Genomic DNA, 22,027 nt, shown 5'->3' with positions numbered 1-22,027 from the left:
TAGTTAAATTAGTTCCAAACTGTTTGAGGAACTAATAGTGAGTTAACAGTCAGTTGGTGCACTAATGCATTAACTAGTGCTACTCTAGTTAACTGAAGATTCCCTCATTAGAAACTCATGCATGTCGATTATGAGAAAGACCCAGTTGAGACTAGAGTGCAGGGACAATGTACTATCAGTTGTATAATTTTCTCAGTTGTACAGATGGTGCATGCAATCAGGGACTGAACCTAGAAGGGATTGCGCAATTTTGGATGAACTGGTTTCTCTCTAAGATGTGTTAATCAACCATAGGAATTGCGCAAGGAAATAGGGACTTGGAGAGTTGCAAAATTGGCTAAGTGTTAGCCAAGAGTTTAATTGTGAGTTGAAGATTGATTACACTGAGTGCTGGGATTGTTCTTGTGAGAACAAGCATTGTATTATCATCTTGGATTTCTGATTTAATGCAATACAAATAGCGGGGTTTTGAGTTGTGTCTTTCCTCGGATACTTAGTGTTATGTGCCATTGATTTGTCTTCCTCTTGCTATTATTGTTTTCATCAATCTATTGGCTTCCGCTGGTTGAAAGTAGAAGTAGATTCTTGTCCTGTGCTTTAGTAAACTGCATGAGCTTGTGAATCTATAGGATTTTCTATAAGAAACCCTAACTATTGCCTTTGTGAGGTATCAAGGTCACTTGGGAGAGCTATAATCAAGATACACCAAGGGGATTTCCATTCACATACCATACATGAGTAATGCATATAATAATGAGATCTAGATTCTACGCAATAGATTCTCAATAAGTTAAGGCACAATAAAAAAACCCTAGATCATCCATTTATTCCATAGATTAGAGGAAATCAGAAAATGTTCAATAAATAAGCTCACTTAGGAGACAATATGCATGAGCAATCCTTTATTGATCCAAGACAACTTCTCCAAATTCAAGTGAATAGCTCCATTGAATAAGGACAATCCAATAGATCACATCTTCACTAAGAAACAAGAGGTCAAAATCTCTCTCAGAAGGGCCAAAATAGTCTAAGAAATGATGATGAAAATGAAACAATCCTCTCCTCTATTTATATGAGGAGGATGACTTCTAATTTAGGCTAAAAGCCCCTAAATAACAAGCTAAATCACAATATTCTTTTGGTTTACAAGCCAACCCACTAGCTTTTGATCAAAAGTGTAAAATAAGCCCACACGTGTGAGCTGCTAGCTTTCTAGGGCTGATGCCATGGATGAAATGTGCTCCAAATTCCAAGCATTGGTGCTTTAGAGTGCTAAGTGTGATGTGAAGCACCTAAAAATCATCCTTTGAGGGTTGACCCTCAATCTTTATCAATGGCTCTCTATGGTCCCAAAAACCCACCTAGGGCACCACAGAAGGGTCTCTTGGGTCTCCGACTGCTCATAATGTCCATCTTTGCTCCAATGTTGAGGGCTTTCTACGTGGTACTAGTCTTACGAATTCTTTAAAGGTGAGACTAGCGTCATTGGGGCCCTAAATCAATTGCGATCCCTCATAAGGGGCTAAGCCCTGTTAATTTGGCAGCTTAGGTCCAAATTCCCTCCATTGGACAACCTTCCTCATCAAGAAAGACCCCTACTAGCCCTTAGAAGAATTTAATTTGGTCGACAAAAAATATAATTCTTAAAGTGAAACCCACAAGTGCACCAAAATTCAGTTCAACCTAAAGGACAAATTGGGTCTCCTCCACCACATATAAATACACATCATGTCACATCACTTTGCAGCATCATCAACACATCTCATCTTCTCTCTCCTCTTTTGATTGGTTCGTACAGGTTTGAAATAAGGAGGTCCAAACTCACACGTGTGAAGGGAAGGAGGACAAATCTGTGTTTTGCATTGACCTTTTGATTGGGACAATTTGACCAATTGTTGATTTGATGTTTTGACTTGGTTTGACTTGGAAAATTTCAATTTTGGAAGGCCGAATTGATTGGTGAAGGAGCTGAATTTTTCTGGGCACTTTGTTAGGGCATCTTTGACTATTGCTGACTTTGACAAAAAATTGCAGACTTTGACTTCGGATCAAATTTGACTTTTGGGCTCATCTCTCATTGGGTATTGTTTAGAAATTTTGGATAGTCGATGCTGTTTCCCTTTGACTCATTGTGGATGAATTGGAACATTGTATCTCTTTGTTGAACATTTGGTGACAATCTAATAGATGAAGAATTTTGAAAGAGTTTTCCCCCTTGTGGGGTTTTTCCCTGGTCTTTGAGCAAATCTTGTGTCTCTTGTTGTTGCTTTTGGATGTCTTTTATTGTGTATTGGATTCATTGTTCTATCCACAATTGCTTATTGTTATTGGAAGACTAAATTTATTGGATAAATTGATTGCCAATTGAAGAAGAATTGGAATAAGTGATTGTGCTAAGAATAGAACACTGGAAAATTAACATGGTATCAGAGCTGAGGCGAAGACAAGCCCAAGGAGACAAGAGACAAAGTAATCACCTTTGAAGGAAACTATTTAGAAAAAGCTACTTGGTCAAGATGTCTTCCTCCTACTTCAAGGGTGCAAAGAAGCTGAGTGACTCATCTAATTTTGCTGCTTAGAAGATCAAGTTTTAAGTGACATTGGATGAAAATGATGTTTTGGAATATGTGGAAGGAAAAGTACCTGAGCCACCGGGAAATGCTCCTGCTGCTACCAAGGCTAAGTATGAGAAAGGTGAGAACAAAGCCAAGAAAATAGGTATTGATTCTTTGAAAGATCATTTGCTTACTTACATTGGAAAGTTGAAGAAGTCTAAGGATATCTATAATAAGCTGGTTGTGATGTATGAGGTCAACAATTTGAATCACATTTTCTCCTTGAAAAATCAAATCAAAGACATCAAGATGAATAAGGGGGAGACTATGTAGTCATACTTCATGAGATTATCACAACTTAAGGATTAGTTGCTGATTGTTGAAGAATCTATGTCTGATAGAAAGTTGGTGCTTGTCGCTCTTCAAGGTCTTCCTCCAATATCGGAGACATTCATTACAACTATTAACAACAATGATAATTCTCCGACGTTTGATGAACTAGTTGCCAAATGTACTCAAGAAGAAACCAATGATCTCTAGAGGGAAATTTAAAAACAAGAAGGAGAGCCCTCAGCGTTTGCTGTATAGGACAAGAAGAGGAAAGGAAGAGGACAATCATCTAATTCTAGAAAGCATGCTGCAGATTCCAGGAATTCCAATAGAAGATTCAAAAGGGAATTATCAAAAGTTGAATGTTGCAATTGCTAAAAGCATGGTCACTATGCCCGAGACTGTCTGGAAAAGAGAGATGCTCCAGGGCCCAACTACAACAATAATTGTGGCAAATGATGTTCGTGAAGAAGGCCATCACCCTCAAAAGAGATCAAGAAACACAAAGTATGGAAATAATGTAGTTTCTACTCAGTCTTAACATATTCTTATTTCTGCTCTTTCTAGTTCCTCTTCTTCGGATTTGTGTGATAGTTGGTTGGTTGATAGCGGGGTCTCTAAACATTTCTCTGGGTATCGTGAAATCCTCTAAAATCTGGTTGAGAGGGAGACTAATCTAAAGATCATTTTTGGGTATAAATCTACTTATCCTGTGAAGGGTTTTGGTTCTGTCACATTTCATTTGGATTATGGGGAACTGTACTTCTTCATGATGTTATGTATGTACTGGGATTGTTAGACACACATGGAGAAGACAACCAAATAGTATAAACGTGAGTTTTCATATATTATTCACAATGATACATATTTATAATACATTGGAGAGACCCTTTGTTTCATATTCCAAGTGGTCCCTTGGACTCCCTTTGACTATTCAACTTCCACACCAACCCTTAGAGGATTAGATGTCCAACATTCCCCCCTTAATCCGAAGGGGTATGTATGTGTCCAAGAAGAGAGCTGTAATACAAAATGTGCAAAAATATGCATGGTAGCACTAGGCTGAATGTGCTCTCTGAAATGTTGGTATAAGGGGGTGGTTTAAGGATAACCACCAAGACTGGAATGCTTAGTGCAACTCCCAGAACTCTTCCAAGTCTGGCAAGAAGTTGAAATCCTCTGCTAGAGGAAGTGTCCCTAATGCTTTGGAGAGGGAGACCTTCAACCTGGAAAAGGGAGGTCTGCAACCTGCGATGGTTTAAGGATGACCACCAACTCTGGAATGCTTAATGCAATTCCTGGAATTCTTCCAGAACTAGCTAGAAGCTGAAGTCTTCTGGTAGAGGAAGTGTCCCCAATTCTTTGAAGAGGGAGAGGCTCAACCTGAAAAGGGAGGTCTCAACCTCACATAGATGGTTTAAGGCTGACCACCAACAAAAGGCATGGTCAAGGGCATCTCTGTCTCTGGCTACAACTCTGAATCCGGTATGGCAGGGTGTGGCTCAGGCTTGCTTGATGTGGCTTTGAAGCTTGTATATGACCATCACTCTCCCTCTTGTCAGAGACAAGGTGAGAAGATGGAGAAAACTCAATTGCAAGATTGTTCAATACTCTAGAACAAGTTCTGATATATGACTGAAATATCTTCTTGGCTGTCTAAGCCCATTGCCAAGAAGCGATCCATCCAAGGTGAATCTTTGTTCGTGCAGGAGGCTTGTATTTGAAGCATTTGTTTGAAGAATGAGTGGTTTTATGACAATGCTTACATGGATGAAGATCAAAGCAATGATATTTCATATGGCTAACTCGGTCACAATGTTGGCATAAAATAATTTGTTGTTGCTGCTGTGGAAGAGGAGCAAAATCTGGAACATTTGAAGGTGAACCGTTATGAAGGAATCTAACACTCTGAAACTGGATGGGCTTTGAGCAATTTGGAATATGAAAGGACACATCCTTGTCATATCCAAGACTAGTTATGTGCTTGTTATGGACAAGCTCTTCCCAAGGTTTGATGATAGGCTTAGGAAGTGTAGACTAAACTTCTGCATTTGCATGTAACTCTGCTCTTGAACTAGGCACTGAGTGTGAATCAACCTCAACTTTATATTCTTGCTGCTGATGGGAGTCTATTTCAATGTTCTGAACAGAAACAGGTTCAGAATGATGACTCCACTGCTGTAATTTTTCTTGCTGAAGCTGAGATTCAAGCTCCAAAATGTCTACCTTCTCCTATGTATATTGCAGACATGTTTTAATATCACAAAGAGTGTTCCTGTTGATTTTAACTGTTTTCGATAGTATATTGTATTAGAGTTTTGAGAAACTCTAATACTCCACCAATTAGAGCCATAACAAGTGCACCACTATTACAATCAAAGTGTAATAGTTCTTAAGGTAGGCAATGACTGAACTCTCCTCCACAAAAGACTGCTTTTAATTTTCAACTTTCTGCCTTCTTGATTAGGTAAGAAACTGATTAAAAAAACTTCAATACCAACTTCACTTTTCACTATACTATGTCAATACTTCAATCTGAGCATATAAATCACCACTCATCAACTATAATATATATCATATAATGTATATCATGGCAATGTCATCATATACCATACATACGCACTTCATAAAGAGAATTCAACGTGTATATTCCCATCACAATGTATGGATCATACAATAATAACATATAATAAAAGGAATTCAACATGTATGGGGCTCCCTTTAATGTATAGCTTCAACCAATGTTTAGTTTAAATGCTTCACACACACCATTTACACACTCCTTTAGCGATATATCGACTCTATACTGCAAAGACAAATCACTGTCCGTTCCCTTCAATCTGTCATGGAGTGGCGCATAGGCCTTAATTTCCTTGGATGACTTGCGAATGGTTGATCTTTCGCGTAGTTCTTCTCCTTCCTTCCTCAGTCTATGTTGAACTATTTGCCTGGTATGGACCGAGGATGCATTGGCAGCTTTGATTAAGACAATATGGCATTATGTGCTCCTTTCTTTATGCAACGGAGTCGAATTATTCAACGCTCCATGCTTACCAGATGGTATATTAACTGGACTGTGGTATAGTAGTGGAGAGGGATACGAGGGAACCAGTGGATATGGAGTCGACGGGTCCAGTGAGAGGAGTCGACGATGTAGAGAGTCGAGGGTGAAGAGAGGCTGTATAAAGTGTTATATAATTGTACGCAGATTTAAAAACGCGCAATGGGAGATTTGGAGGTTTTGCTGCGTGGTGGGAGGAGGCTGTGAGAGATGTGAGTCGGTGGTAGAGAAGAGGTGTATGACTCGCTGCGGGAGTCCAATCGACTGTGGTATGGCTCGCTTAGGACTTCATTTGAATGCCAAATCATTTCAACACTGGATGAATTGTTAAATGCTATCTTTGCCTGGTAATGTTGCGGGATATTCTTGTAGACAACCGATGACGCTGAATGTAGCACCTGTCTAGGTGGCAACAAAGAGTTTAGGAGCAGAGCAACTTCCCAGCTTGGCCGCGGGCTCCAATAATGAAATCCAGTGCTATCATTGTAAGAGTGCTTGTTGTGAGGGCGTAGAGGAGAACGTGGAGTGCTCAATGCTCAATCCAATGCATTAGGGCCTTGAGACACTACAAACACCACAAATAATGCAATGGCAATATGCGTCTCCAATGCGTAGGTTATGCTATTGCTACAGGAATCGATGGGAAAGAACAATTTTTGGTTTTGGTCAAATGGCCAAGAACATTTTAATCCTAGAATTGACAGAACTAACTACAAAAAATTAATGAGCAAACCTTTTTGAGCTAAACCTGCGACTTGAGCATGACATGTGCAAAGTTGACAGAGTTTGGACAATGCCCAAGTCTGGCCACAACATGGAATTCTCACCACAACGTGGAATTCCAAACACACAAAGGAAATTGGAAATCACACAATGTAGATAAAATCGAGGAGGAGGCAATTGTGACGTTCAACTTGGTGGTATCGACAATTCAGGTCAATAAGCGCTGGTTTTCTCAAAAAAACAGTAAGATGAAATGAACAGTTGGGCGCACATTTGAGCGGAAATCGAGGCAGGGATAGAGTAGATTCCTTTCTACCTGACATCAGTTGGCGCATTGGAATGTTATATCAGGGCATAATATCTCAGAAAAAATTGCTGCATACAGGGTTAAGGAATGATAGACTTGAGGAGGACAGGTAGGTTTGATGGTAGAATCGACATACAGAGAGAGGGCCAACTAGTGGCTCAAATTTGAGCAAGGAAGGAGGGAACTTCACTAACGAATAGAGATGGCAGGAAGCGCTTAAACTAGGACTTGTAAACCTGATGCTCTGATACCATGTTAGACACACATGGAGAAGACAACCAAATAGGATAAACGTGAGTTTTCATTATTATTCACAATGATACATATTTATAATACATTGGAATGACACTTGGTTTCATATTCCAAGTGGTCTCTTGGACTCCCTTTGATTGTTCAACTTCCACACCAACCCTTAGAGGATTAGGTGTCCAACAGGGATTATGGAAGAACTTTGTATCTATATCTGCCTTGGAAGATAAGGGGATGAAAGTTGCCTTCATAAGAGGAAAGGTCCTCACCAGGCCTATGGAATCTCGCATGAGGGATGCATTCATCTTGGGATTTAGAATTGAAGAACTCCATAGAGTCAATGGAAGACCACTGCGAGCAATGGTACATGATAACAATCATCAAGGTGAGCTATGGCATTGAAGGTTTGCTCATTTACACTATGAAGCCATGCTTAAAGTAAGGAGGATGGTTTTTGGAATGCCTGAAGTTCAAACTAAGCACGATGGGGTGTGTGCGGGATGTGCTAGTCAAAAGAAGTCAAGTGGACCATTCCCTTCTAACAAAAGCAGGACTAGTGATATTCTACAACTCATTCATTCTGATCTATGTGGACACATGCCAGTAAAATCTCTGGTGGCTTATATTACATAATGTTTGTGGATGACTTGTCCTGGAAGACATGGATATTCTACTTGAAACACAAGGATGAAGCATTTGATATGTTCCAGGATTTCAAGGCACTAATAGAGAACCAAGTAGGGAAAAGGATCAAGGTCTTCTGGTCTGATAATGGTGGAGAATACACTTCTAATGAGTTCGTTGACTTTTGTAAGAAGGCTGAAATCAAGGAGACCATTGTACCTTATAATCGTGAGCAAAATGGTGTGGCCGAAAGCACGAACATGACCATCATGGAAGCTGCCTGAGCAATGCTGCATGATCAAAAGCTGTCGAAGTTCCTTTGGGGAGAAGCCACAAATACAACAATCTATAGTTCAAAATATGATTCCTCATCAAGCCCTTGGTGACAAAACTCTCGAATAAGTGTTCATAGGTGTGAAGCCCTATGTTGGACTTTTGAGGATCTTTGGCCGCACGTGTACTTTCATGTGCTGAAGGACAAGAGGAACAAGCTGGAAGCCACTGGAAAGAAAGGTACGCTTGTTGGGTGTTGTGATAATTCTAAAGCTTTTAGAATATATGTGCATTGGAACGTTATATCAGGGTATAAAATCTCAGAAAAAATTGCTACATACAGGGTTAAGGAATGATAGACTTGAGGAGGAGGGGTAGGTTTGATGGTAGAACCGACATACAGAGAGAGGGCCAACTAGTGGCTCAAATTTGAGCAAGGAAGGAGGGAACTTTGCTGACGGATAGAGATGGCAAGAAGCGCTTAAACTGGGACTTGTAAACCAGACGCTCTGATACCATGTTAGACACATATGGAGAAGACAACCAAATAGGATAAACGTGAGTTTTCATATATTATTCACAATGATACATATTTATAATACATTGGAATGACGCTTGGTTTCATATTCCAAGTGCTCTTGGACTCCCTTTGATTGTTCAACTTCCACACCAACCCTTAGAGGATTAGGTGTCCAACAAGGATTATGGAAGAACCTTGTATCTATATCTGCCTTGGAAGATAAGGGGATGAGAGTTGCCTTCATGAGAGGAAAGGTCCTCACGAGGCCTATGGAATCTCGCATGAGGGATGCATTCATCTTGGGATCTAGAATTGAAGGATTCCGTAGAGTCAATGGAAGACCACTGCGAGCAATGGTACATGATAACAATCATCAAGGTGAACTATGGCATTGAAGGTTTGCTCATTTACACTATGAAGCCATGCTTAAAGTAAGGAGGATGGTTTTTGGAATGCCTGAAGTTCAAACTAAGCACGATGGGGTGTGTGCGGGATGTGCTAGTCAAAAGAAGTCAAGTGGACCATTCCCTTCTAGCAAAAGTAGGACCAATGATATTCTACAACTCATTCATTTTGATCTATGTGGACCCATGCTAGTAAAATCTCTGGTGGCTTATATTACATAATGTTTGTGGATGACTTGTCCTGGAAGACATGGATATTCTACTTGAAACACAAGGATGAAGCATTTGATATGTTCCAGGATTTCAAGGCACTAATAGAGAACCAAATAGGGAAAAGGATCAAGGTCTTCTGGTCTGATAATGGTGGAGAATACACTTCTAATGAGTTCGTTGACTTTTGTAAGAAGGCTGAAATAAAAAAGGAGACCATTGTACCTTATAATCGTGAGTAGAATGGTGTGGCCGAAGGCACGAACATGACCATCATGGAAGCTGCTTGAGCAATGTTGCATGATCAAAAGCTGTCGAAGTTCCTTTGGGGAGAAGCCACAAATACAACAGTCTATAGTTCAAAATATGATTCCTCATCAAGTCCTTGGTGACAAAACTCTCGAATAAGTGTTCATAGGTGTGAAGCCCTATGTTGGACTTTTGAGGATCTTTGGCTGCCACGTGTACTTTCATGTTTTGAAGGACAAGAGGAACAAATTGGAAGCCACTGGAAAGAAGGTACATTTGTTGGGTGTTGTGATAATTCTAAAGCTTTTAGAATATATGTGCTTGGTCAAAGGAATATCGAGTTTAACAAGGATGTGACTTTCAATGAAAAAGCTGCCCTTGGAAAAGCAAGGGATATTCTTCCTCCACCTCCTGTTGAAAAGAAGGATGATGACATGGACCTACTAGAAGGTCCTTTTGTGCTTGAACATGAGAAAGGTGTTGTTGATTATCCCATGGAACCTATGGACCCTTGGATCCTCCTCCATGTGACCGCCTTGGCTTCATGATACTTTAAAGGATGCTAAAGACATGCCGCTGCCATAGGAACCTTTAGAGAAAACAAGAAACCATGTCGATACTAGGGATATGTTGTAGCGATGAGCACCATCATACAGGATGAGCCTCCCCCTTTGAAGAAGCAATGAAAGAGTAGGTTTGGAAATATGTTATGGCCAAAGAATATGATTCTATTTTGAAGGATGATGTGTGGGAAGTTGTTTCGAAACTTAGAGGGAAGTTTGTTGTGACTTCTAAATGACTATACAAGATCAAACATGGAACTGATGGGAGTTTTGAGAAATATAAGGCGAGGTTCATGGCTAGAGGTTTCTCCCAAAAAGAGGGAGAAGATTATGATGACATCTTCGCACTTGTTGCCCGCTATATCACTATTAGATCTATTGTTTCCCTTGATTCTAGCCAGGGATTGACACTTCACCAGATGTATGTGAAGACTACATTTCTTCATGGCATACTAGAGGAAGAAGTATATGTTGAGCAACCGTAGGGATTTGAAGTACATTATAGGAAGACTCACGTTTGTAGGCTGAAGAAGGTACTTTGTGGATTAAATCAAGCCCCGAGAGCCTGGTATGCCCATTGTTGGTATCAATTTATGACTGACCATTTCACTTAAAAATCCTCTTTTGCTCATCATTTCTTACCATTTAACCTTTATATTTCCTCCATAACCCTTAGAAATTGAATGGTATAATGTCATTGTCATTATTTTTATCTTGAAATTAATTTTTGAAATTGTTGTGTTAAAATTGAAATTTTCCAGAAAATTACAAGATGTTGTAACTTCTTGTAATTGCTCCATGGTTTGACATGTTGCATAACAGGATGGCAAATTCGAAGACTGTGGGCATGCACCTAAATGTACAGAGATGGTGGATTACCTATCCACTTGTGGATTTGAAGAATATAGGTGGCCAATTAACGTTGGTCAAACTCAGCTACTTTAGCAGAAATTCCGGATTTTGTGAACATAATTTTCTATTTTTGAGATTTTTGCTGAAATGGAGGATTTGATCCAATTCGACCTCCTTTGATGTAATTGATAGGATCTTATTAGGATAATAAGGAGTATGAATAGCTTCCTTTTGTTATGGAGATTTATGATAAATAACTCAAAGGGAGAACTATGTAGATTATTAGTTTTGATATATGAAAAACTTGGAAACGTAGTTTATGTATTTTTGATTCTCAGACTTAAATACAGAGCTACAATATTGAGTTCATCTTATGCTTTCAGATCCAATAATTTTCTTCATTTGAGTTAGCCTATAATGTGTTTGCAAAGTGTGGAAGGGCCTCCACTACGGAGCTAATACACTCCTTAAGTTTTCTTTATAAATTGCATAGATAGATTTGATATTTAGAATTTGTTATTTAATTCATGTGTTGCAAGTTCATGCAATTAAAAAATTGTTAATTGAAGAGATTTGTATTTGTTGTGAAAGAGCTTTGTAAGAAGTCTCAACCAATATTCATCTTGAAGTTGACAAATATGTTTTCTATTTTATGATTTCAATTTTAGAGTTAGTTTATAATTCAATTTTCATTGATTAAGATTTGTAATTGCAGAATTCAATCTATAGTTAGATGAATGAATCTTGTAAGAGGATCAACTATTATTGATTTCCAAAGTTACTTATCTCATTCATTGCCTTGACTAGTTGAGATTTAGAAATTGTTTTGAATTGTTATGACTTAGGATTGGAAGGGATTCTATAGAGTAAAGTTCTTGTAAGGGAATGGTAGAATCTTCAACAAGTAATTAATACTTTGTTTTGTTAAATAGGCAATCAGATTTCAATCAGATTTGTTTTCATCTAAATCAATGCTTAAGTGTTTGAAAAAGACAAGGAGACACCTCTTGTAAGAGAGCATTGTTAATTTCACTTCACTAGGCTATCATTAGAACACTAGATCTTTCTAGATCTATATACATTAGATAAGTGCCTCTAAGTGTACCTTCTCGGGTTAACAAAATGAATTAAAGCTTAACTTACCTTAGCAAGTAAGGCTCAACATTTTGCCACCGTTGTCGGGGAGGTGCAAACTAGGAAGATTTGCAAAAGAAAAAAAATCTAAAAATCTTAAATAAACAAAACCACAAAAACACATATTTAGTTTTAATTCTTTAAGCCATGATTCTTTATGTCTAGATCTAGGGATTAAAAAGGAAGATTCATAAAAACCCCCTACCAAACAACTAACCCTCCATTGGAAGAAGAAAATTTAGAGAGGATTGAGTACACAACACCAACTGGAAAAGTTATTGTGGAAAAACTTGAGGAAAATCAAAGATCAGGCTAGAAACTTACTCTCGTTGAAAGACAAATCCTACTAGCTCATGAGGCAAAGAAAAGATATATACTTGAGACTTCTATAGTAGGGAAACAAAAAGAGAGTAGTACAAGAATCCAACAGCCTATCCTTGAATAGATTGTTCCTCAAGAATCAAAACAGGAAGAAGAGATAGAAACCTTAGACAAGTCACATATCACAATGGCTGAAGACGGAGGATCTAGAGGACCTACTGCAGAACAACTTAGAGAGTACGAGAGACAAGTGGAAGAAAGGAGAAGACAAAGAGAGCTTGAAGAAAAACAAGGAAATGATACTCTGTTTGGAGGGAACCAAAATCCACCAGAAGAAGAGGAATTAACATTTAAATTTCCAATTCAAGATAGGGAAGAGTACATGGATGAAGAAATTAAAATGAGAAATATCCCACCATCTGTATTACCAAACTTTTATGGTATGGCATTTGAAGACCCTGATTCATTTTTGTTTGAATTTGATATAGTATGCCGAACATATGGATATATCAATGATGCACACAGACTTCGACTTTTCCCTGCCACATTAAAAGCTGTAGCACTTAGGTGGTTCATGGGATTAGGTGAACACACAGTCACTGATTGGGATAACATGAGAAAAATCTTTTTAAAAAAGTATCAACCTTATTGTCGATCAAAGGACTCTAAAGATGACATCTTTAGAATGAATCAACAAGAAGATGAGACTTTAGAAGAATACTTGGAAAGATTTTCATGCAATCTGCAAAAATCAAAACATAGAACCATGTCTGCTGATCTTATTCGAACAATATTTCTTAAGGGCATCCAGGACGAATATCTAGATGACCTCAATCTCATGGGTAAAGGGGCATTTCTAATTTACCTTTAGAAGAGATTGCTGACTTGTGTCAGAAGTACTCTAAAAGTAGAGCAAGATATGGAAGAAGAACTACGATACCTAGAATCACTAAATCTGCCACAGGAAATATTACCAGAGCTGAACTAAGCAATCTATTTGAAGATTTTAAAACAAACCTTTTAAGCACTTTGGGGAATCAAATAGACACTCTGAAAGCAAAGAAAAGACAAGATGAACAAGAACAAGAGTTATCTATATTTTGTCCCAAATGCAGACGAAAACATGCCTTGAAAGAATGTCCTTTAGATAATGTGCAGATTTGTGGGTTTTGTACAGAAAATCATGACACTAAGGATTGCACAAAGATGAAAGTTTTGCAGAACTATAATTTGGAAGCCAATGCAGAGATGGAGAACATATATTTCATGGGAGCTCGAAGGCCATGGCAACCAAGACCTCCAGGTATGTTTCAAAATCCAAATCCAACAAATTATAACATGCCTGTTCAAAATTATTGGAATGTTCTTATGCCCTGGCAAAATTGGTTTAGTCAACAACAACAAACATATCCACAACAGGGATGGAGAGGATATTCCTATCCTCAGCAATTTTCTTAACAACCACCTGAGCAATATCAACGACCATTTCCTCAGCCATATCCTCAACACTATCAACAACAATATTCTTAGCCATATCCACAACAATACCCTCAATGACTAGTTGCTTATTAACAACAAAATCCTCAGCAAACCTTACCTGCTGCTCCACAAATAAATTCATCATAGCGACAATTACCATCTAATCAGCCTCCTAAACCCATGCAGCTACTAGCTCAGCCCATAGCTAACCCAAACAACCGAATAGATAGACCGACTTACAGCATGGATGAGGGACCAGTGTACCCAATTCTGTCAATGCAAAACATTGAACTAAGGTCAGGTCGAATTCTGCAAATGGAACCTCCATTTGTTCCAACACAGTCACAAAACGAGAGTCAAATTGATGAACAAATCAAAACAGTACAGTGACCTCCATTTCCAGAGCTGTTAATTCAACCAAAATTACCCATACCATTGCCACAATTCGATGTTGTTGATGAATTGAGAAATGTGTATGTCAAAATGCCATTACTCCAAGCAATCAAGGATATTCCAATTTATAGCAAAGCCATTAAAGAACTATGTCTCAAAAAGCCCGCAAAGAAAAGATTTAATCCACAAACAATACATATCATTGGCAATTTAGCTGGCTTAATGTCAAATGTCGTTTCCATGGAAAAATATGTTGACCCAGGCATACCTAGAGTCACAACAATCATCAACAAAATTTCAATTCCAAACACTCTAATTAACTTAGGAGCTGCAATAAATATTATGACATTGGACGCAATGAAAATTTTACAGCTAACAAATTTACAGTCAACACTGATTGTTTTTGAATTAGAAGATTGCTCAAAAGTTATACCTGAAGGGATACTGGAATATATAATTGTTTCATTGGACTCTTGGGAGTATCCAGTTGATTTCTTAGTACTCTAACAAAAATCAAACTTAGGAGGACACCCACTCATACTTGGGAAACCATGGTTGGCAACTGTTGATGCATTCAGTGGGTGTAGATCGGGTAACATGATTATTTCTAGAGGCACGGAGAGAAAGAAACTTACCTTGTACCCATCAGCCCAAGCTCCAGCAGTAACACAAAACCTATGGCTTGATGATAAATACAATGATAGGGAAGAAATATACTTTGTTTTAAGCATCAATCAAATGTATGATTTCAGGGAAAACAATAATGAAGACTTAGTGGAAATGTTTATCTCTCAACCTGATGTTTCAGAGGAGTTGAGAAATGAACAATACATTGTTGCAGATCAAATATTGGCACAAAGCTTTCAGGAAACTTGTACCATGAATTTTCCGAAAACATTATGTGAAGATATCTTTCCAATCAACTCCATTACAAACACACAAATCAATACTGTAGAAATCAGCTCAGGAAAAACACTGAACATTGGGGCATTTCTAGAAATATCTCAAGAACATAAATTGCTTGACTTGTTGACCAAATACCAAAAGGCATTTGCTTGGGATTACACTGACATGCAGGGAATTCACCCAGAAACTTGCACTCACCATATTTACACAGACACTAGTATTCAACCAGTGAGGCAGCCACAGAGAAGGATGAATCCCATGCTCAAAGAGATTGTAAGAGACGAATTGCAAAAGCTACTGAAAGTCAATTTCATTTACCCCATCTCAGACAACTAGTGGGTATCTCCGCTAGTGATAGTCCCCAAGAAAAATGGTAAGTGGTGAGTTTGTGTTGACTACAGAGAACTGAATAAAGCCACCCTTAAAGACTATTTTCCATTGCCATTTATTGATCAAGTTTTGGATACATTGGCTGGAAAAATATCATTTTCCTTCCTGGATGGTTTTAGCGGTTACAATCAGATCAGCATAGCCTTAGAAGACCAAGACAAAACAACATTTACTTGTCCCTGGGGCACATATGCTTACAATGTTCTACCATTTGGCTTGTGCAATGCTCCAGCAACATTTCAGAGAGCAGTATTAGCAATTTTTGCTGATCTGGTCCATGAGTGTGTTGAAGTATACATGGATGATTTTTCAGTATATGGTGATTCCTTTGACCATTCTTTGCAAAATCTTGAGAAAGTATTGAAACGATGCATTGAAACCAACTTGTCTTTAAGCAATGAAAAATGTTATATGATGTTGAATGAGGGAATAGTCTTAGGACATCATGTTTCTTCCGAGGGAATCAAGGTAGATCAAACCAAAATTCAAATTATTGTCAAATTGCCAATTCCAACAAATCAAAAAGATGTAAGAAGCTTTCTTGGTTATGCAAGCTATTATAGGAGATTTATTGAAAACTTTAGTAAGATAGCTTTGCCTTTGTTTAAGCTTCTTGCAAAAGATGTATCTTTCAATTGGAATGGTAGTTGTCAAACTGCTTTTGAGAAACTCAAAGAAAAATTATCCACTGCTCCAGTTTTGAGGGGACCCAATTGGACTTTACCTTTTCACATCTCAACTGATGCATCCGATACAGTAGTAGGGGCTTCATTAGGGCAGAAAGAAGATGCTTTAACTTATGCCATTTACTTTATCAGTAAAAATTTGACTCCTGCTGAACTCAACTACACAGTAACTGAAAAGGAAATGCTTGCAATCATACATGTGGTGAACAAATTTCATCACTACATAACTGGGTATGAAGTCCTCATTCACACTGACCACTCCGCCATTAGATACTTAATGAACAAACCTATTACTAATGGCAGGATCACCAGATGGTTACTCTTATTGCAGAAATTTAATCTCACCGTGCTGGATAGACCAAGGAAAGAGAACCAGGTAGTAGATTACTTTTCTAGACTACAAAATCTAGGTGAAGCTGTTCCAGTGGAAGATTCATTTCCCGATGAACACTTGTTTGCAATTTCAGTGTTAACCCCATGGTATGTTGATTTAGCTAATTACTTGACCACAGGAAAAGTACCTCCATCTTTCAGCTCAAAGGAGAAGAAAAGACTCATCAAGCAAAGTGCAAGATATTCATGGGTTAATGGCGATTTGTTTTATACTGGTTATGATATGATTATTAGAAGATGTATTAGAGAGGATGAAATTATTGACATACTAAAATCATGCCATGATCAACCTTGTGGTGGCCATTTTGTAGCCAAGAGGACAACACACAAAATTCTTAGCCTTGGCTACTATTGGCCATCAATTTTCAAAGATTCAAAGAAGTATGTGAGAAGTTGCGACAACTGCCAATGCATGGGCAAACCAACCACCTTCGATGAGATGCCACTACAACCACAAGTACATCTAGAGCCATTTGAAAAATGGGCTTTGGACTTTGTTGGACCCATTAATCTATCATCCAAAGGTAAGAAGTACATCCTTGTATGTACTGATTATGTGACTAAATGGGTTGAAGCAAAGGCACTTGTAAGGGCAACTGAACAAACAATAGTCAACTTCCTTTTTGAAGAAATCTTTGTTAGATATGGAGTGCCTACTGAAATAGTAACAGACCAAGGGACACAATTCACATCTAGATTGGTTCAAGAGATCACTGAAAAGTATAAAATCAAGCATAGAAGGAGTACACCCTACCATCCACAGGCCAATGGCCAAGTGGAATCTACAAACAAGACTCTTGAAGGAATTATGACTAAAACAGTGGCCATGAATAGAAAATATTGGGTAGATAAGCTCAATGAGGCACTCTGGGCTCATAAAATCACATGGAAAAACACAACAAAGTTTACGCCTTATCAGCTAGTGTATGGCAAAGAAGTCATGCTGCCAATAGAATTTCAAATACATACTTACAAATTGGCTGTAGACTTAGGAATAGACCTCTCTGAAGCATAACAAGAAAGAATCATGCAATTGAATTAGTTGGACGAGATGAGACAACAAGCAGCGGAAATGAGAACAATTATACAACAGCAAAGGAGACAGTGGCATGATAAGTTAACCAAGAAGAAAGAGTTTCAAGTTGGTGACTGGGCATTACTCTTTGACTCAAAATTCAAAGACTACAAAGCCAAATTTACAACCCATTGGATGGGCCCCTATGGAATCATTGAATTTTTTGAGAATGGATAAGTTAAACTCACTACAATTGACCAAGAATGACGAATATTTCTAGTAAATGGACACAGGCTGAAGATTTATCATAAGCCTGTCAGCAAAGAAGATTTCATGAAGACAGTGACACAGCAAAATGAGGTTCAGATAGTACAACAGTCTGCTGTAATATCTATGCCTTAAGTTATCTTTCTACTTTAGAATTTTCAAAAATAATTAAAAAATAAAAAATAAAAAATATAATAAAAAAAAAAAACAATAATAGTTTAGATGTGAAAACCAGACTCTGGCACACTCTAAACACGAATTCTTACAGGAAAACCAAGAAATTGGCCAGTAAGAATTCATTTTTTTTCATTTGTATTTCTAAATAAAATCCTCTGTTATATACATTTCACAGTGATGACTTGAGGACAAGTCATATGATCAGCAGGGAAGGAGAAAAGTTTGAATCTTTTCATACTTTTTCATCTCCTTATTTTCAGAATTTTATTACAGCAGAGGAATGAATTTGTTTTACTTTCATTTTTCAGTAGACTTTTCAACAGAGCATTATTTTTCAAGATGGGACTTGTTAAGAAGAAGACATCAACAAAGGGACCTGTTATATGCAAATTTTCCAGATGGGACCTGTTAAAAAGAAGAAGACTGCACTTAAGAGAGAAAATAACTGCACCATCACATTTTGCTATGCCTGAACACATCAAACAAGTCAACCAGAGTTAGATTTCAAATAAGGAAGTATCTGAAGGCTGTAAGAATTTTAGTTTTAATACTTTAATTTCTTTTATTAATTCCAATTTTTAAATAGTGGTTCATGATGTTTATTGATTTCAGTGTCTATTATCCTGCCTATCCTATATCATACATACTCATGTTTCTGTCCTATAAGATTTATTCCTACTCTTAAAATCTAGGTATCGTAACTTATATACCCTATTTTCCATTCTGTACATAAATCCTTAAACCTGATCCTTAAATCCTATACTCTTATCCTGTACATACCATTCCACTTCAACCACTTCAATCTATCAATCATATGTACCAACAGATCCACTAAAACAAGCATATTCAAGATCTAATTAAACAGTCAAAAGCCATAGATCAGAAGCTACAGATCATAATTTTTGAGGTACAGGTCCAGGTCCAATGATTTGTATAGTTATGAAGTTATATATATTTTTTTTATGGTTTTTAACCTAAAAAAAAACACAGTACATATGTTATGATGACATATAATTGAAAAGGGTAGTGCAGTAAGATTATGACAAAATGTCATCATAATAGAGATCAATGACTAGTTAGAGGGAACCTTAATGATTCATAGGAAGAGACCATAATGATCCGTAGCCCTCACGTCTTAGTGAGGGTTCATACCATATCATCATACCCAATTTCATCATTTGAATTAAACATCACTGTTGCTCATAGCTATTGAGCTTATTATTAAGAAATCGCTGTGTAAGGAACCAAAGGCTCATCATTAAATTAAACACTGTGTGAAGGAACCAAGGGTTCATTACATAATTGAATGCTGTACGAAGGCAGTAAGGCTCATCATTAACGCAAACGCTGTGTTGAAAGAGGTAAAGTGAACGCTGTGTTTATTGTGGAGTATTGGTAAGAGCCCGAACACATAGGAAGTGTTGTTTAAAAAAAAAAAGAATTCTGAATGCCTGAGAACCCTCTCTGAGGTATGCGTATGATGTTACGAGTATGTTGACAATGAAAATGTCAACATACGAGTAAGAAAGGCCACGACATGCAAGATAATTCTACAGGACCGGTAAAAAGGGAGTTTCCAATCCAAAAATAGCAGCGTCTTCCACTTGAACAGAGACAAAAAGGCATACGAATAGCACTCAGGACAACGTAGGCTCAGGTAGTTTTCTTGCAGAAATTTTGGTAAATTTTTCTTACAGCACAGGGTAAAAGAAGTAAATTTTTCTCACAGCAACATTTTTCTTACAACACAGGGTAAAAAGAGGTAAATTTTTTTTCTCATGGCAAATAGAATAGAGCCAGAACAATTCGACCTTTCCAAATTGCATAGAGACTGCATAGACATCCTTAGAGAAAAACAGTGGTTAACATTCTTAGAAAAATTCAATGGGCACAATGAGTTAACAACCATGGAATTTGCCTCTTCATTCACTAGAGAAAGAGCCACTGTAGGGAACCTATCTTTTAGAGTCTCAGAGGATACAATTGCCCAGGCTATAGGCATAAGTCCAGAGGGAGAGAAGTATTTCAAAACAAAGCAGTTTAAGGAGAAAACCTGGACACATTTTGTATCTAGATCAAGGGTATCAACAGTTAATTGGAAGACAGGGATTCCTAGGAGTTGGCTCATTCATCCATGGGATGAAATAGTCTATGTGATTCAGAAATTCATAACATGTGAGGGCATATATAGTATAGTGTTTCTTTATCATATTAAACTGCTAATGCATCTCAGGGAGACTATGTTATAAGCTTGCCTTATTTTCTTTTGCAAAGCTTAACTAAGATGTCTAAAACTATACAAAAACAAAGAAGTAACAAGGATAGGAGCTTATATCATTTTGGTTTGGTGAAAATCTTAATTGAGTTTGAATTGCAAAAGATAGGTGTGTCATGGAATTTTTTTTTGGTGACTAATGAATTTATAGCAGATGAAGAGCAGGAAGGGCAGCAGAATCCACAGGAAGGGCAACAACATCCAGAGTTATTGATTCATGTGGATGATATAGAAGAAGAATTTTCAGAGCACAGACCTAGTACCTCTGCTCCATCTAGCAACAGTATAAAGACAAGAAGAATGGTAAGAGAGGAAACTGAGAAAGCTGAGCAGGATAAATTTTTTACCACTTGCACAAGGAGGCCCAGAAAGACTAAATTTGGTCAAAAAGGGAAAACAATGAAAGAATATGATATTTTACAACAACCTCAGTATGATTATATAAAAGGATTGGAAACAAGAGATAAGGAGAAGGAACCACAAGAACATAAACTTTCAGGTAAGAAGAAAAGGAAGTTGGAAAGGAAAGTTGAAAAATTGCAGCAACAACTTATGGAGTCTAAAGTTTTGGAAAGGGTGGTGATGAGAGAAAATGAAACTCTTAGAACACAGAGCAAAAAATTTCAAGATGAAAATGAAAAGTTAAAGAAAAAGGTCAAGAAACTCCAAATCTACAAGGTTCAAATTGGTAAGAGGGCTTATAAACTGTACAAGCAAAAGAAGGCAATCAAAACTAAATACCAAATTTTGAAGACAGAGTACAAGGCCCAAATGAACATCAATGCTCTACTCCAGGTAGCTAAGGCAGAAGCAGAAGCAGAAAGAGGCGTTTGATAGGTTAGAATTCATTTGCATGAGGGCATGCAAAATCTTGAGTTTGGGGGAATGTTGGTATCAATTTATCACTGACCATTTCACTTAAAAATCCTCTTTTTCTCATCATTTCTTACCATTTAACCTTTATATTTCCTCCATAACCCTTAGAAACTGAATGGTATAATGTCATTGTCATTATTTTTATCTTGAAATTAATTTTTGAAATTGTTGTGTTAAAATTGAAATTTTCTAGAAAATTACAAGATGTTGTAACTTCTTGTAATTGCTCCATGGTTTGACATGTTGCATAACATGATGGAAAATTTGAAGATTGTGGGCATGAACCTAAATGTACAGAGATGGTGGATTACCTATCCACTTCCGGATTTGAAGAATATAGGTGGCCGGTCAATGCTGGTCAAACCCAGCTACTTTAGCAAAAATTCCAGATTTTGTGAACAAAATTTTCTATTTTTGAGATTTTTGCCTAAATGGAGGATCTGATCCAATTCGACCTCCTTTGATGTAATTGATAGGATCTTATTAGGATAATAAGGAGTATGAATAGTTTCTTTTTGTTATGGAGATTTATGATAAATAACTCAGAGGGAGAACTATGTAGATTATTAGTTTTGGATATATGAAAAACTTGGAAACGTAGTATATGTATTTTTGATTCTTAGACTTAAATACAGAGCTACAATATTGAGTTCATCTTATGCTTTCAGATCCAATAATTTTCTTCATTTGAGTTAGCCTACAGTGTGCTTGCAAAGTGTGGAAGGGCCCCCACTACGGAGCTGGTACACTCCTTCTTAAGTTTTCTTTATAAATTGCATAGATAGATTTGATATT

At 37.5% G+C, this 22,027-nt stretch overlaps 1 protein-coding gene across 4 annotated transcripts in view; it reads left to right on the top strand.

The window, feature by feature from the left end:
• LOC149265928 (uncharacterized) overlaps positions 1–22,027 on the top strand; it is a 265,831-nt gene that overhangs the window by 85,876 nt on the left and 157,928 nt on the right. The window contains exon 5 of one of the 4 annotated variants that reach the window (XR_016260102.1): positions 21,901–21,975. The exons of the other annotated variants lie outside the window; for them this stretch is intronic. The gene's annotated coding sequence lies outside the window, so the exon portion shown is untranslated. The remainder of the gene's footprint in view (positions 1–21,900; positions 21,976–22,027) is intronic. 4 annotated transcript variants of the gene reach the window in all.

This window comes from Pinus tabuliformis, chromosome 6 (assembly GCF_031772625.1).
Source record: "Pinus tabuliformis cultivar Carrire ecotype Pingquan chromosome 6, CPIR1, whole genome shotgun sequence".
NCBI lineage: Eukaryota > Viridiplantae > Streptophyta > Pinopsida > Pinales > Pinaceae > Pinus > Pinus tabuliformis.
The sequence above is the reverse complement of the archived record's forward strand: the minus strand, read 5'-3'. Positions and strand labels throughout refer to the sequence as shown.